This window comes from Mus musculus, chromosome 8 (assembly GCF_000001635.26).
Source record: "Mus musculus strain C57BL/6J chromosome 8, GRCm38.p6 C57BL/6J".
NCBI classification, from domain to species: domain Eukaryota; kingdom Metazoa; phylum Chordata; class Mammalia; order Rodentia; family Muridae; genus Mus; species Mus musculus.
The window spans coordinates 26,686,441-26,700,567 of NC_000074.6; the positions used below are offsets into that span (position 1 = coordinate 26,686,441).

Here is a 14,127-nt window from a genome sequence, read left to right on the forward strand (position 1 = left end):
CCACTCTGGGCTGCTGCAGTTCCTTCATTGGTGAAATGTACGAGAGGAGAAACCTACTCTAAAGGTTTTCTATGAGGATTCAATGAAGTAGCAAGAACCATCGATGGTGGCCCTGGAGTGTTCCTCAATAGTGACACATTAGCAAGCAAGTGAGGAGAATGCAAAGATGAACCAAGAAGACTCAATATGTCTGAACACCACTGGGGAGTCGGGGGAGGCATCTGGGGCCAGTGCACATTTGAAGGTGTTTCCTGAAAACCCCACACCTTCCAGAGGAGTGTGCTGGCCTTTTGTGTCTCTTCTATCTCCTTTCTGCCCATGTCACAAGGTGCTGGGACACTTGCAACTTAGGTCTAGAGTGCCCTTGTCATCTGCTCATATAAATGATGCCATCCTTACTAGTAAGCTAAAACAAAGGTGCCAAGTGGCAGGGTTAGCACCAAGAGTTCAAGCACAAGTGTTTTCTATGAGAGGTCAAAGTTCACCTCATATGGGCACCTGGGCTAATAGCTATGGATTAAGGGAGACCACACAATCAATTTTGCTGGCTTTTTTCATTCCTGGTAAGCTTCCTACTCCTTGTGCTCTTTGATTGTAAAAGCATTCCTCTTCTGCTTTGGGGAATTCAAATTCCTTTGCATCTGCGTTCACACCCCAGAGCAGTGTGGTACTCCTTTTATTTCTGCTAAGTGCTTCCCAAGGAAGGGCCATCTCTGAACAATAGCCTAAGTCATCTTTGGGCATGTATGGCATTGGTTGTTTTGGTGTTTGTTTGTATTTCCTCTTTTGAAGATGGCTTTTTTGTTTTCTTGTTTTCTATTTTTGAAAGTGGCTTGGTTGCATTCTGCTGCTGGGCCAGAAGGGGGAGGCTGAGGGAAGAGGATTCCTGTATATGGAGGGAGGAGAAACTTGGAAAAGGAGGAGGGAGGAATAAGGGGATCTGGGGAAGAGTGAGGAGAGGGGAGGACTGAATGAAGCAGATTCCTAAGAATCTGTGAGGAAATCAGCTTGGGGGAGAGCAATGAGGAGGGGGAAGGTAGTGAGGGTAGAAGAGTTGGGGGATACATAGAAAGAAAGGGAGGAGTGGGGGAAGGAGATGGGGAGGAGGGGAGGAATGGGGGAGGGGGAGGAAAGGGGGGGAAAGGGGAGGAGTGGGAAAGAGAAGTGAGGGGAAAGAGGAGTGGGGGAAGGGGATGGAAAGGAGGGAGAGGAGGGGGAGAAGGGAGGGGAGGAGTGGAAGGAGAGGAGTGAGGGGAAAAGGGAGGAGTGGGAGGAGGGGAGGAGTGGGAGGAGGGGGAAGAGTAGGGGGAGGGGAGGAGTGGAGGAGAGTCACTGAGAGAAATGGGGAAGTTAGGAAGACAGGGGAAGAGGAGGGTATGAAATCTAAATAATTATAATAAAATAATAATTGCAGCCATCCCTTTCCTGTGCTCCATGCTCTACATACATAGCGGCACTTAATCTTCACAACAACTCCAGGAGGTAGGTATTAATATCCCCATTTTTCAGATGAGGAAGTCAAAATGCCAGGAACAAAAAGCCTTCAAACTTTCAATTTGTGCACTAATTTCCAGGCAGCCGGTTTGCCAGGCTCTCCCCAGTCATTTCATAAGTAAATACTGGCAGCCTGGATTTTTTTTTTTTTAATTTTTAATGTTCACTATTCCAAGCTGCGGGTCAGTAACAGAATACGTGGGAAGTCTTTAGAAACAGCAATGAGAGCTTTGGAAATGGCACCACTGAAAACCACTGCTTCCACACTGGGCTTCATTCAGAGTTCAAGGCTGTACATTTTTCTCCCACACAAATTCAACAGAACGAGAAACCACAGGAATTGAGTGTTTTCCAGGTCTGATCTGGGGAGTCTGAACTTTCAGAAACAAGCACCAGGAGAAATATATTTGAAACTACTTCTCTAAACAAAACAAAACAAAACAAAACAAAACAAAACAAAACAAAACAAAACCCCGTAACCTCTCAGCTTCCAGGCTTCTGGGTCTTTGAACAGCTTGGGACTTTTAGCATACACCACATCGCTGGTGGCAGTGAGCAAAGAGTCAACAGTATAGACATTGTGGTCAAGTTCCTGATGGGACTTAGACTTGTTAGAATCTTCCAATTCAGGCACTTGTTTTTATCCAGATCAGGTATCACGACCAAACACCTCCAGCCCTGTTCCTCCACAAACTCCACAGATGGCTTCTAAGCTCTGGGAGTGTCCAAATCCCTGTATCTCTGTTACCAGACTGCGTGTGCTCCCCGTATATACCCTACAGGGCTTTCTATAAAGTAAGTATCCTGAAGGAATAGATAAATGAACTGCACAGTCTGTCTTGCTCTACGCTTAAGGTTTGAGGTTTTACGGGGGGGGGGGGGATGCGTATCCTTTTCCCCCACTGTATTTCAATTGAATTTGTCAAGAGCCTCTGTGTTGTATTTTTCCAACATGAATCACTGATGATCTAACAAATTAATTACCCATCCATCCTGCCCTGTTTGAGTGAGGTCATGGGAGAATGGATGGGTTCTGCTGACCTCCTCTGGACTGGAATGTCACAGCCCCCATTTAAGGACTCAAGTTCAATACCAAAATTGCCAGTTTAGGTTAGAATCAGACCTAAATGTATCTTATTATACACAGAGGCGCACAAATGCAATATGTCATCTTTAATGGTTCAGAACAGAGCCTAAAAAAATAGTGTCCTAGCCCAGATGAGTTTTATAGCCTTTGATATATGGCTTTCATTATTAACAATAATTTCTGTAACTGCATCCAAATTCGGGAGGACACATGATGAATATTAATTGTATTTTTTTATTTATTTTCTGCTCCCACTGGCTCCCTCTAGGGCAGACCTGCAGCCCCAGTGTCTTGGTCAGCCCTGAGATCTTACATTGTCCTGTGTGGGATTCTCATGATTCTGGGCACAGCCTACTTCTGCTTCTAAGAGTATCATGCACTGAATTTTTTTTTCTTTTTCACTGGAGAACAGGGCCTCTACTCACTGGGTTTTCTTAGCTCCTTTTATTTTACAAAGATTCCCCCCTCACACACCCTTTGTCATTATATTAAAATCTAATTGCAAGACGACTCTCCTCACCTAAGTCATCAACAAAGACCAATTATTTCTAATGCATGCAGAAGCAGGGGACGTGTGGAACAATAAAAAGGCATGCGGTAACCTAAGCCTTTTTCACAGTCAGGCTTCAAGTTCACATGTGAATTTATGCCAGTTTTGACATTAGCCGAAAAAATTAACAGTTCTCAAAAATGAAACTCTCACAAAAGGGGTTTTGTGTTTCAAGCAGAATAAATTATAGTGTGATGTTATTAAAACACTTAGTTGTTAAGTTGCCAAGAAAATCCAGTATATTCACACAGACTCGAGGACCTGTCTCCATGCAAAGTAATTAAATTAGATTTATGGGCTGCATTACATCAGTGTTTGATAGTTCATTTTTCCTTTCTTCATATTTTGCCCTGCTTTATTAGAGCATGTGACAGATGGTAAAAATAGTGTGAAGTTTCTTGGCCCTGTGCTAAATCCCCTTTCGGTTGTATATCTCTCTCCTGTCAGCTCTCCCCAGCGATGATAAATTAACCTCTCTCTTTGTATCCCAAGTGTGGCAGTAAAGCTCTCTTTTGACACAGCACTATCACTTCATCTTAATCTGTGCTGTTTCGAGGAGAGAGGAAGATGTTGCAATCGCTACCACGAGTTTAAAGAGAAGATTTATTGTGTCAGAAAAAGGGAGGATGATTAATATAATATGCATCATTATATTTTTCATTTCGTCTCATTTGTTGCCTTCTAGTTCGCAGGGGTGGGCCACCTTCCAGATTGGCATTAGCCTCCAGCCCTGCCTAGTGGGCTGAGCCTGGGGCTAGCAGGAAGAAGGTGACCATCTCCCTTCTACCCTTACCACACCACTGTGGAAGAAGTCCGGGTTTTCTCTCTGGTGACTGGAGCCAGCTTCTTGCCTTTACCAAAGATCAGCAGCACCTGGGTTGACTGACCCAAGCCTGCCTTGTAAGCAGGGGACATAAATAAGGTTGCAAGCTATTGTTTGAGGTGCACCACAAAACTAAACAAGAGGTGAGGTCATCAAAGTCCCCGGAGACACCGCTGGCAGGAACAGAAGAAACGGTGTCATAGGAATGTCTGAGCAAGGAGAAACATATTGTTATGATTATTTCTCTTATTTATAATAAAGCTAAAGTCTCTTTGAGCTGCTCCTTGGCTGTGAATTGCTTACATCTGTAAACTGACTTTATTTATTCTGCTCAAAAGGCTTTCATTAAATATCACATACTTGACAGATACCATGCATGCAAAAGATGAATTGAAAAATCTCTCCTGCTCTAGACTGTGGATACCCATTGGCCTACTACAGAGCCTGTCTCACTTTCCCACCTCCTGGCACTCAGGGTACCAGATAGGGAGTCAACCCAAGGAGAAATCCCTACAACAGGAAGGTTCTTCAATCACAGAGACCAGAAGCATTGCTGATTCTATGAGCATAACTAGAAATGTGATGGGAAAATAGTCAAAGCACAATGAGTGACCACAATCCAGTCTTTCTGATGGAAAAACCTAGATTGTTCAGAATTTGCTGCAAATGAGGTAACCGTATTCCAGACAATTGAAGTATCTTCATCCGATACTAGAAGGACCAAAGAGCAGCCCTGACCTACATATTCTTACCTACTCACCCACTGCTTCCCATCTCACCCCTCTAGGGTGCCATCTGCCCTCTCACCCAAGAAGGGCATGACACCTGTGTTTGTAGTCTGGGCTGTACTTTGTGGCCTTAGTTGGTAATTGATGGGACCGGACATGTGCTCATCAGGATTTTTTTTCTACTGGTAATACGAAACAGAGGGAGAAAAGCAGCTAATGGGCAGGAAAGAGAATGAGCGAATTCAAGACATGAGATGGCTACAAAATGCTGTAAGAACACAAAACGGGGATGCTATGGCAGAGGCAGATGTGAAAGACTGAAGACAAAAGATGCAATAAGGACTTCCTGGGCCCCGATGCAGTCTTCCATACACTCCTGTTCTTAGGACCCACCTTGGGTCTTTCAAATAAACCACCCTTCATTGCTTTGGTTTTTACGATTTTTTTAAATGATGTGCCTACGTGGGCTGTGTGCACATGAATGCAGATGCCTGTGGAAGCCAGAAGAGGTCGTCGGATCAACCAGCGCTAGAGGTACAGGCAATTGGGAGCCATCCCTGGTGGGTGCCAGGAACCAGACGCAGACCTCTGCAAGAGCAATAGTCACTCTTCACACTGAGCTACTGCACCGGCCACACATTTTGTTCTTCAAGCAACCTCTCTATTTTCTGTTTCTTGTAGCTTAGTCTTGGAGCACCTCTGTTTCCTACAAGTCCTTAGCACCATTCTTCTCTTCCACCCAAACTGATTTCTTTTGCATCACACAACCATGCCTTGGATGGGCCTATATTCTCAATGTCCCTTTACCCCAAATGTTCTCTCTCTCTTTCCCAGGATCAACACTGCCTGTCTTGGGTGCCTCCTGGAAATTGCTCCAGCCTTTGCTAATTATCTCTCCCTTGGGTTTCTCTTAAATAATCTATAAAACAGCATTTAACAACTAATTGTATTCTGTAATGTATGTTGTATTATGATACTAACCTTGTCTCCCCTGCTCAAACAAAAACCTGTGAGTTTGTGAAGGGCAGCAATGAGCCTAGCATTGTCAGTGCTAACACCTGAGGCAGGGGATGCATCCCTCAGATGGATTCCTGCATCTAGTGCTGCTGAGAAGAAGGAGATAAAAAAGCAGGAAAGCTGTAGTTTAGATAGAGCCAGAAGTGTCCTCTGCCTCTTGCTTCTCCTCTGTACTATAGAGTTTTCCTCTCTGAAGTGAACAGGGTATATGACCCCATGTTCAGCAGGATGACAGAGCAAAAACACTGCCCTGGGACACGAGAACTGTGGTTCCATTTACAAGACGATCAAATTTATGACTGCCAGAAAGGAAAAAAAATTAGGGTCCTCTAGCAGCGATCTGGGGTGATATGTCTCAACCCAAACTTTGGATGAACTAAGCATGATTTCAACTTAATTTCGGAAATCTAAATATATGGAATGCATTAGCTGATTTTATTTTTGGCAGCAGACTTAACCATTCTAATCATGTTTTGCTCCAGCGAATTTTAAAATTAGTTTGCATTTCCTAAGCACACATCAGCTGAGGGCTAGGAGGAGGAGAAGCGAGGGGGGATGCTAGAACACTTGGTGGAGATTAAAACTTTCTTGGCAGATGCTTCATCAAATGGATAATCCACATAAGGTATATGGAAGCTGACTCGAGTTGAGGTCTTGGGCCTGGAAGGATGTGATTGGAAAATGAGTGTTGTTCCACCGACTCATGTAATAATAAAGTGTTGAGCTGAGGTAGAAGGAAGGTGCCACTGACTGCCTGCATTTCTTCTGGAAAAAGCTCTTGGCTAGATACAAATCCACATTTTCTGCATGGTGGTAAGTGACCTCTACTTATTTGCAGACTTGATTAATATGTCATTCTTCCTAATGAAGTGGCATTATTACGTGAATAAAAAAAATCTGCTCCTTCTGAGAACTTGGTGCTCTTTCCCAGCCTCGTCCCTGTCTCTAAGTCTCAAGATGGATGACATAGGTCAAAAGACTTTTCCGAAGACTGGCAATAGTGATTGCCTTCTGTAGGATTGTCTACTGTGTACTAGAAACCTTATGTTTTAGACAGGACAGCCTTAGAACGATCCTGAACGTCCAGTTGACTAGTTCCCCCTACCTCCCGTTGTATATCTGAGAACACTGAGTCAGGATGCAGTCACATTGTGCTGCTTAAGCCAGTGCTCACCTGAAGTACTATGACTCAAGAAATATAGCCTTTGGCCTGGGCAATGGGACAGTGAGGCTTCAGTCACAAGTCCCCTTTAGGGGTAGGGGAAGGACTTAAAGAAAGACAAAAGGAGCATGTTACCCAGGCCCCCAGGATTCTTGTGCCTCTTGATAGGAGCACAGCTCTTTGGTATCTAACAAAGAGTAAAGGATTCCAGGAATCCATAGAACTTGTGACTGAGAGTAGCTTCTGGAGTTGTTCTAACCCAGGTTTGAAGGCAAAGAAACAACACACCAGCTAACACTCGATGTTCCCTGTCATAAGCTTCCACCGTTATGGACAACCTTCATACCACTCAGAACCAATGGTAGGGAGAAGGCATGAGAGGCTAAGATGCTCAGAGCAACCTCATCACAGGAAACACAGAAGAGCCTAGAAAGGAATTCTATATGATTATCCCAACATTAAGTTAAAGACAATCTTTAAAAGATATGGGTAGTGGTCTGAAAGTCATCTCTGTTGGTCACCTCTCATCTCTGGGACAAACATGAGCCACCCAAAGAAGGAACAGTGTTTGACACATGCTTGCAGTCCATGGCTACCCCATTGTTTTGGACCTGATATGAGGCAAGGGCATTGTGACAGAGGACAGGAGGAGCTCATCTCATGACAGCCAGGAAGCAGAGAGCAGAGCAGAGAAAGAAATGGATATACACAGGTCCCAAGACATGACCCACTTCCTCCAAATGAGTCATGCCTCTGGACTTTTCTGTAATTCCCCAATAATACTATCAAATTATCCATTTATCATTAATTTGTCCCCTCTATGGATTAGAGCCTTCATCACTTGCTCACCTCTCAATGATTAGGCCCAATAATTAGGACACAAAGCCTTCAAACTCTTCTGAACCAGAAAATTGTCTTTATGAAAGTCAGGGTTTCTATTGTTGAGGTAAAGCATGACCAAAAGCAACGTGGGTAGGAAAGGTTTATTTCATCTTATAGCTTGTAGTCTATCACCCAAGAAAGTCAGACAGGGACAGAAGCTCAAGGTAGGAATCTGGAGGCAGGAACTGAAGCAGAGGCTATGGAGGCACACGATTTATTGGCTTTCTCATCATGGTTTGCTCAGCCTACTTTCCTATAGCACCCAGGGCCACCAACCCATCCACACTGGTCATCAATCAAGAAAATACACAGATTGACCCACAGGCTAGTAAGGTTCAGGCATATTCCTGAGGTTCCCCCTTTCCAGATGGCTCTAGCTAGTGTCGAGTCGACATAGCACTAGCCAGCACAGTAACAAAACACCTAAAATTATCAATTTAATGAAGGAAAAGGTTTGTTTCTTGCCAGTTATGCTTTCAGTGGTTTCTATTGATGGTTGCTGGGCCCTGTCACCTCTAGGCCTACAGTGACACACAGTACAACATGGTGGGGAATGCTTGGCAAAATAAACTACCCTGCTCATCAGGAAGGGAGAGAGACAGAGAGAAATATCCCAGGATCCCCAAATTATAGGAACATTCTCCCACATATCTATTTCTTCCCACAAGGCCCCAGTGATAAGAAGTTCCATCTCCTCCCAACTGTTCCAGTCTAGGAATCAAGTTTTAACTACATGGCCCTTTCAGGGACATTTCAGATCCAAACTATAGGACTTGAGGTATCAGTCAAAGTTTTGCAGAGAAACAGGACCACTAAGGGAAGATAGATAGATAGGTAGATAGATAGATAGATAGATAGATAGATAGATAGATAGATAGATAGATAGATAGATAGATAGAGAGGGGGGGTTATTGAATTGGCTCAAACTACTGAGAAGGATAAATGGATCATCTAAAACCCTAAGCAGGCAGCAGGGGACTTGGGTAGAAAGTGCTCCTGCTGTCTTGAGACAGAACTTCGATTTTCTAGGAACCCTCACTGTTTTCTCTGTGGTCCATTCACATGACAGAGTACAACTTTCACATTAGGCTAAATGATTATAGGTGATAACCACATCTACAAAATACTGGTGCAGCAACACCTAGGTTAGTGTTTAACCAAATTGCTAGGTACTACGGCCTGGCCAAGTTGACATACAATGAGCCATAACAGTGGGATTTCCCTAATACGACTATTTTCGCCATGTTCTCTTCCAATAACTATATATTTTGCATAGTTGTAAAAACTGTATTACAAGAATTTACTACTTTTATTACACGTATAACACATGTTCATTATAGAAAAATTTGTATACATAAAAATTTGCTGTTCTAATTTCATATATAATTTGTAAACCCTTTCTCATGTTTATAAGGCTGTCTCCTCCAGGGGATTATAGACATAAGCGCCTTCATCTTTGGTTCATCCATATCAATGGTTATGATGCCTGGCACTTACCAGGTGTTCATACATATTGTTCAAGAGAAATGGATTTTGCTGCCTAGTGCCAGCATTTATTATTTGTAATAACTGCATAATCGTCTGAGTTGTCTGTTAAAATTATCATAGCACATTACCTATTATTAAACATTTAGATGGTTCTCAAATGTGCTTCTGTGGGTTTTAGTCCCCGCCCCTAAAATAAATCTCATTTCTAGTAACTTCTGGATTATATGCATATTTCTTCTACTTGAATCATTAAAAAAACTTATTTATATGTGTTTTTCTTGAGGGTGTTTTGATCTTAAATAATCAGAGTGATTAGTCAAAACACTAATTAATTTAGGAACAGTATAGGTCTTACAGTGATTGGCAGATCCATTGAGCCTTATAAGAATATCACAGTCACGTAGTTTCTTTGAAGCAGCCCCAAACAAAGGCTGAGCTTTGACTAGCATGTGTCTTAGTCATTGTTCTGTTGCTGTGAGGAGACACCATGACCACAGTAACTCTTATAAAGAGAAGCATTTCATGTGGGCTTGCTTACAGTCTCAGAGGTTTAGTACATTGTCCTCATAGCAGGGAAACATGGCAGCAACCGAGAGCCTTATGTCTGGGGATCTGCAGGCAGCAGCAAGAGAGAGACTCTGGGCTTGGCCTGAGCTTCTAAAACCTCAAAACCCACGCCAGGGACACGTTCTCTCCAACAATGTCACTCCTCCTAAATCTTTCATAGGACCACACCCAGCTTATGCATTTGTAGAGCAGCAACAGTGTGTCCTAACCTTCACTCCCCACATCCCTGTGTGCAGCAGGAAGGATTTCAGTGTGGGTTCTTCTGAAAGAAAGGTTCATGGTGCAAAGTGTTTAGGAGATGCTACGTTGAACACCATTCAGCTCTTTACTAAAGGGCCTTGCAGGGCCCATTATACACATAGAAATACTAATGCAGCTTTTGAATCTAAGAGTTTTTTCCTAGTTGTTTTTTTTTTTCAGTCATGTACCCATGATAGGTTGTTATACATCTAAGAGCAATAATCTTCCAAGGAAATGCCTACTGATGTCAGTACTTTAGAAGAAAATATCAAGAGAGAATTGATAAAGACTAAGTTCTTATTTGGTAGTGAGAACTAGAAAGTCCCGGTACCCGGATTTCCCATTATATTGGTACACACTGAACAACAAAGGTTTTGTCAGAGGACAGCTCTTCTCTAAGGATATGGTGACAACTCAGAGCCAGCACAGGGCGTGATTCAGTCTGGGCACAGATTCCTCCTGCTCCTGTCACGACCCTCAGGCCACAATGTCAGGGCGCCTTTCAGAAAAGTGTTCTACACCTTGCTTCCTTAGCTCAAAGGCAGGAGCGGCTCCCTTAAGAATTGGTCTTCCTAACTCTTATAAACCATCCCACAGATTACTGTGAATGATGTCCACCCTGCTGCGCTGGAGAACACCAAGGAACATGATCAAAAAGTTAAAAGAATTGTCATTATGGAGTCTATATGGGCAATGATATACAACAATAAAAATTTTAAAATGCTTATCAGTACCTGCAAATGAAATCATCTTCTGCCTCGAAGGAACTCTAATTTATCTGCTAGGAACATCTCTTCCTCCCTTAAAGGGATCAGGGTTCCCCACAAAAAAAAAAAAAAAAAAAAAAAAAAAGAATTAAGTTGTTGCTCTATTAGATTTCCTTTCTTCTCTCAGGTAGTTGGTGATATTGGGGTTGGTTGTAATGATACAAGCTGAGCCTTTAGCGGAAGTTTCTGGAAACCCAAGGAGGTGACCAGCCCCTTCAGTCAGAGTTCACAGGAACTGGAATAGGGAACTGTTGGAATAGGCAAGAAGCGTGTTCCCTCCCTCCCTCCTTCCCTCCCTCCTTCCCTCCCTCCCTCCCTCCCTCCCTCCCTTCCTCCCTCCCTCCCTCCCTCTGCCCCTCTGTCCGTCCGTCCGTCCCTCCATCCCTCCCTCCTTCCCTCCCTCCCCCTCCCTCCCCCCTACCTTCCTGTTTCTTGTGTTGTACCCACTTCTCTTCAGCTTGTCATGTTCTCTATCACTACCAGCCCTGCTTTGCTGTACTCCTATGAGCACATGGCTCTGGGTAGCTAAACTCAGGCTTGGTTCCTCTCTGCCAACTCTGCTTGCTCAGTTTCTCAGAGTTACTGTGGTTTAATTCCTAATGGTGGTTTCATTTCCTCCTTGGTTCAGCAAAATGCTGATTGTGGTAAAAAGCCTCCATCCCAAGCCTGAAGCCTGCATTGTGATAACAACAACAACAACAACAACAAATTATCTTAGTTATAGGGTTTTACTACTATGAACAGACACCACGGCCAAAGCAAGTCTTATAAGGACAACATATTTGGGGCTGGCTTTCAGGTTCAGAGGTTCAGTCTATTATCATCAAGGCAGGAACATGGCAACATCTAGGCAGGCATGGTGCAGGAGGAGCTGAGAGTTCTACATCTTCATCTGAAGGCTGCTAGCAGAATACTGACTTCCAGGCAGCTAGGGTGAGGGTCTTGAAGCCCATCCCCACAGTGACACACCTACTCCAACAGGGCCACACCTTCTAATAGTGCCACTCGCTGGGCCAAGCATATTTAAACCATGACAACGACAACAAAATAATAATTCTAAATCTTGGTTAATTAGAGAAATATTAAGATCTTTCACAAGAAGAGATTTGTTTTGTTTTGTTTTGTCTTGTCTTGTTTTAACTTCTAAATTCAAGTTTCTATAAAATTCAAATGTAAACTACCCCTTGGTGTGGTCGGTCTTTCTACTACCCTTCCCAATGGCAACTACTATAAGGTTCCAGCTCCTCTCCCCCCCCCCCCCAACCCCCCACCACCCTCTAAAATGGCCTTCCTAGAAGTCTCATCCTACCTCTTCATCTACTTCCTCCTGCTCTCAGCTGAGTTGACATTTCCCCCTGGAGAACTAAAGCCCAAGTCCTTGTCATAGCACACTCAGCGTCAAGTCTGTTGGTTTCCTTACTGCCTTTCTCCCTTGTTAGTGAAGTGGGTGTGGCCAGAGACCTCAGCTTCTTTCCCTGTCACCGTGCCTCACGTGGCTTGCACCCGTTGAAGGATTCTTGCTGTCCCACTCTGCCCTCAGCAGCTATTCTGTTTACTTCCCCAGCTTTTTAGTTAGATCATGTGTTCTTGTTCAGATTCACTTCCTGTTCCTACTTCATATAAGTTTCTCCGGGTATGAGAGACGCTGCTTTTGTTTTGAAGGCCTGCACTGGTAGTTCATTATGAATTGTGTTTCCTTCTTCGTATGAACTAGCTTGCTTATCATTGCTTATTTTTATGACTTTTCTCAGATGTTTGGGATTTTGTTTTGTTTTTTATTCAGAGCTCATCTTTTATGGCAGAAGTTTCTCCTGCGTTATAAACCTGCTGGCTCAGGACAGGGTCAGTATTAACTTATGCCTAAAATTCTACATTTATTTCATGGGCTTCACCCTAGTTTATTCTCAGAAGAGCTCCAGGTGGCAGGCAGAACACATAGCACCCTTATCTTCAATGTACAAATGAATAAACTAAATCATTGAGATATTATCTCTTCTAAAGGTATACAGTTGCTAAACTAGCAGCAGCAAACTCCTACCTGACCACCTGATTACATGGTTCACATTTTTAACACCATATTCAGCTGCCCTTCACGTGGACCTTCTCAGAGAGCAGCCTGTCAGTGAGGACTTCCACGCCCTCCTGCCCCAAGCCAACAGAAGCAAAGGAAACCATTTATACCACCTAGGAAAAATTAGAACTTGACCTTGACAAAGGCCAGACTATCATGACGTCAGGATTCTTTCTCTGCGTCTCCTGTGTCTGCATGTGTTGGTACCATCCTGTTCTACAAGCTGAATTCTTTACAGGGCACATGGCCTTCCTCCCAGGATCTACATCCAAGCATTCTTCTGGCCTGCCTACCCACACCCTTCTTCCTAGAAGAAAATAATTCTTTCTATTCACTCTTTCAGTTTTAAATGTCTTTAAAGTGACAAGGTTGGCCCAGCTCACACTGTAAGCTTGGACTCCTATCCAAAACAATTACTGTAGTCATGGGGATCTGGTATTTTCATTGGCTGTATCTAAACTAAGACTCATCTCTGGCACTTGAGAGCAGGATCTGAGTGCTGTCTCACTCCTCAAGGCATGAGTGACACCTCAAAAAGGCAGCCTTGGTTTATCTTCATGACAGTAGACAATCTGGTAGAAAGTCACAGATAGGAGTTGCCTGTTAGCAAGCTATGCTAACCTGTATGCTGGTCACATCATAGCCTAATGTGTAGGTCGTATCTAGCCTTAGGAATCAGACAGCACCCGAGTTCAAATCCTAATGTTATTGTTTAAGACCTGTATGATACTAGATGGCATTTTTAGCAAGACTGGAGTATTCGTTATTCTCTTTGGTGATATATTTAACTGGGGCAGATATGAAGCATCCAACAACTGCACCACTGGCTCCCCTAGGATTGGTGTTGAGTGTATCTCTTTCTCAGAAACTGATGTTTCTCAGCCAGGATCCTGCAGCACGCCCAGGAAAATCATCAGTTACTTCAAAACTGGTCAAGGAAGTCTCAACATTTTGGACAGAAATCATTTTAGTGTCTTTCACTTTAAAAAAAAAATCAACTGATTCGTTTCTTTAGGAGAAAGAGGTTTGTGAAAACAAATATAATCAGAGAAGTCATATGGGCTAAGTCACGGTGCCCTCAAGAGTCAAGTGCTGAAAGCTTAACTCCAATTCATCAGAATGTGGCTGTGTAGAGAGACTGAGCCTTTAGAGATGTAAATAATGTTAAATTAACTTATATGGGTTCATGTTAAGCCAAAGGTGTTATCCTTATAAGACAAGGCATTGACACAAGAGGACCCCACACAGCCA

At 43.4% G+C, this 14,127-nt stretch overlaps 1 long non-coding RNA gene across 5 annotated transcripts in view; it reads right to left on the reverse strand.

The window, feature by feature from the left end:
* Nucleotides 1–12,194, reverse strand: part of Gm32098 — a 35,334-nt gene extending 23,140 nt beyond the window's left edge. For 4 of the 5 annotated variants that reach the window (XR_378841.3, XR_870280.2, XR_870279.2 and 1 more), the window contains exons 1-2: nucleotides 11,227–11,343; nucleotides 10,773–10,839 (exon numbers count right to left, since the gene is read on the reverse strand). This is a non-coding gene — a long non-coding RNA (predicted gene, 32098). Of the gene's footprint in view, nucleotides 1–10,772; nucleotides 10,840–11,226; nucleotides 11,344–12,114 lie in introns of those variants that run through there. The other variant, XR_870278.1, reaches the window with a different exon arrangement.
* Nucleotides 12,195–14,127: the final 1,933 nt, after the last annotated feature.